This window comes from Etheostoma spectabile, chromosome 1 (genome assembly GCF_008692095.1).
Source record: "Etheostoma spectabile isolate EspeVRDwgs_2016 chromosome 1, UIUC_Espe_1.0, whole genome shotgun sequence".
NCBI classification, from domain to species: domain Eukaryota; kingdom Metazoa; phylum Chordata; class Actinopteri; order Perciformes; family Percidae; genus Etheostoma; species Etheostoma spectabile.
This window is the reverse complement of record NC_045733.1, coordinates 3,766,085-3,770,000: the sequence shown is the minus strand read 5'-3', so window position 1 is coordinate 3,770,000 and position 3,916 is coordinate 3,766,085.

The window sequence follows — 3,916 nt, the reverse complement described above, 5'->3', positions numbered from 1 at the left end:
TGTAGTCATTAACGGCCGATTCCCTATCTACACTTCGTTGATGGGCACATAAAAACTCATCGTGATGGACGAGCACAAGTGCAGTTGTTAAAAAGAGGTTTCCTCTTGTTCTGTCTCATCCCCACTAGGGGGAGTAGAGTCATGCGATGCAAGAGACGAGCGGACAACCACTTTCTCTGAGATGACATGAAAGATTGATGGATTTCTTCAAGCATCATTGTCCAGAAGTAGAAACATGTGAGGAGCTGAATTAGCCTACATTCACATGACACGCACATACAATCACATAACTTGCACAAACACAGAAGGAATAGTCTGCATAGTATCAGGGCTGTCGCCAGCATTTAGAAGTACTGAGGTCAGAGGTCCAAGTTTATCCAACGCAGCCCCTCCACCACACAGCAGAAAGGGGGTACATTTTTCTTTTCATTTGGATTTTTCAAATGCATTTTCTCACTTCACTGTTGAAGTATATTTTCCATAAATTTAATTTCCTACAATGTAGGAAATTAAATTTATTATCATTTTAACCATCATGTAGGACCTACATGATGGTTAAAATGATACTTATTCCACACTGCCATGGAAAAAGTTCTGGCAAAGAAATCCTTGAATATTTCATGTAATTATATATCATCATCAAATTAAAAAACTTTGTTCTTAAGTGAGATTGAAGATAAAGTCCATTTCATGTTTTCTTGTTCATAATATAAGGATTTAAGAGCTACACCTTTAAGTGATGGACTCTTCTGGATGAATGATTTAAAAAAAAACAAAAAAAACTTGAGGTGTGTTACAGGAAGGGGGTTGTAGTTTACTTGAAAAGTTCTTTGTTAACAATGTGATGTACAAAGTTATGTTCACGTCAAACAGATGTTCTTCCTACTGCAACAGTTTATTTGTTTTTGTTTTTACATGTCCATGTGGGCTAAACACTTGAGGAACGTGAGGAACTAACTGTAACAGGCCTATGCCTTTCACGTGCAAGTTTTTGACTTCCCTTCAGATTCCCAGTCAGATTACAAGTCATGACCTCACATAACTATATAAAACTCCTAGCATACTGAGAAGTAGTAGTAGGCTGATACAACTCATTATGATGGTGATAGCAATAACAGTAATAACAATGATTTTATTCTAAATGTAACATAATATAAAAAGTTCTTCTGTGGGCGGTTACAGAATGCATTTGGCTCATTCACTGTAGTTTCAGCAATACAACTAAAATCTGACCTTCAATGTTAATGCAAAAAACACATCACATTAAGTTCCCATTCGTCTTGGTAAATATCAAAGGTTTTGTCTAAACAGCTCGATAATGAACGGAGATTGTACAGTTTTTTTAGCGATGCATGTTCTTATATAATGGGCAGAAAGCCTGTTATGAAAGCCTCTGCACTGGATGGGTCAGATGTCCCAAAGATCATTACAAACAGCACAGTGGGCTACGAATCCCCAGGGTAGAAAGAACAAACACAAGAGATAAAAGACAAAGATGAGAAAGCGCAGATATATATTCCAATGAAAAATAGGCCATCGTGATGATAAGAGTCAAAGAGGAGCAGGAGATTTGAAGGGGGATGCAGTTTACAGTTTATTATGCAGGCACTTTAATTGCAGTAGTCACTTTGGCTTTGCTGCTTTTAATTGCTGATATGGAAATGGAAGTGTACTTTGAGGGAAAAAAAAAGCTCTTTAAAAGGAGATCGTTGGTGGACAAGACTGAGTGAAAATTACACTGGATGGCGGGGGGGGGAGGGATTCGTAGTCTTAGACATTAATATTCTTCACTTTATGACCCTCCTCTCCCACTGTCTCTACCCTGTTCTCACCCAGAGGGCTCATTATTATCAGTGGAGAGGGGTTGATCTACGCAGACACTCATATGAGAGCTGTCTGAAGGCGTTACTGTACACACACTCCCCCAGTGTGAATGATTAGCAACCTATCATAAACAAAAGGGGCAGGCTGTTAAACATGGCCGCGAGGCAGGCTGCACAGATAGTCAATGTGCCCCCATCTTGCTCCGGCAAACACAAATTTGGTTCTTTTACATCTCTGTGCACCATTAATACTCACCCACCTTCACTCACACACATGGCTCACACACACAAATGCACACTGACACATGACAAAACTCATACGCTATTTGGAGAAAGTACATTGAGCTACTTAGTATTTAGTCCTCCCAATTATTCAAATGCATGATGCAAGACTGACCCCATACTCTTTAGCAAGGCAATAGAGCAACCATTAGATTATCTAATGGACATTAGAAAGACCAAAAATAACAAAAAACTTCAAATGTCACCACCGGCAACACCTCCACTTTGAATGTTCCTTAGACCTGGAGCTTTTTGTCAGATGAACAAAAATGGAATTCATCTGAAAAGAAATCTGCATTCTTGGATGAAGCTGCACAAGTGGAGCAACGCCAGCATTTGGTAACCTACTTTTTGTGTGCAAATTTCTATGAAATAATCATTATTTTTGTGTGTGCTTAGTTTGAAATACAAAGTTATTTGTATGTCAAATATATAAATATATATATATATATATATATTTATAAAGACCTGACCTGAATATTTATCAGCTTTCCAGACATTGTTGGGTTCTTGCAGTCATGGTCCAAGAGTGTTTGAAGAAGGTCCTGCATCACAACAGAATTACCCAGCCCACACATACATCGCCCTGTCCCTTGTTCCTAATGAGCTTTATCGCATTGGTCCCGCTTGACTTGTCATGCTAACTGGCACACATATATCCATATGTTCCACATGAGCAAGCAGAGGGGACAGACTGGGTGGCAGAGCTGCTTTCTCAGTTACATCTGAGAGTTTTGCTGCAACAGCCAGCAGCAACAGCAAGTCAGCTTAACTCCATATCTGCTGTGCGTGTGTGCAGACTGCAATTAGTCATGAGAAGTGTTAACAGCATCCGCTTGTTACTGTTCCTGGTGTTCAATGAGTCAAAAGTTAAATAGCAGACTTGAACATTTGAATGATGTTTACCCGATCTAGCTACATGTGATACAGTATGCCCATGTGGAACTTTGAGTACATGCAGCACACATATTAGCAGTACATAGCAAGTCCTAGGAGAACCAAAAGAGGAAAACAAATAACAAATCAAATAACTAGTCAAATGCACAACAAAATGAGCCTGATGTCTTTAAAAATGGTCTGTTGCCAGTGAGCAGAGGCAGAATGAGTGGGAGCTTTAACTTATAAAGCAAATTGTGAACTTGCTCAGTGTATCAGTCTAGAAGACATAAAGGGTGTTTAAAGTATTATGTATTGTAGTCTGGAATCTGTTAGCTGCAGACTGTAAGTGAACAGACATGTTTTGACCTGTATCCATATTTTTTAAATTGTATGGAGACAAGGAAAGTAGGACACTGCTTACACAAGAAATGACAAGGACAGTATTGTAATTATTTTTATGTAGGCATATCCTTCTGAGGAGACGGTGGGATTTGCCATAAATATAAAGACTGAGAAATCAGAAAGCATGACATAAAACAAAGTTGCATTTAAGGCTACACTATTATAAGCTGGTATTAAACAAATGGATCCATGAGAGTGTTTTAAGTAGTAATTACATTTATTGAAGGGAAAGTTCTACATGTTGGGAAATTACCATATTTGCATTCTTGTCCTGAGTTAGATGAGAAGGTCAATACCACTCACATCTGTCAGTTAGCTTAGCACAAAGACTGGAAACAGCTTGCTTGGCTCCGTCCAAAGGTAAATAGAAAGCTCAATGATTAATTAGTTTAATCTGTTAAGAAAAAATTCCTTTACTCTGCCTATCATATTTATGCATTGTTTGGTCTCTATACTTGAATAGCAATTCTCAAAAGAGAAACTATTACAAATCCAATAATGATGCTTTGCAGCCTAACACAAAAGACACA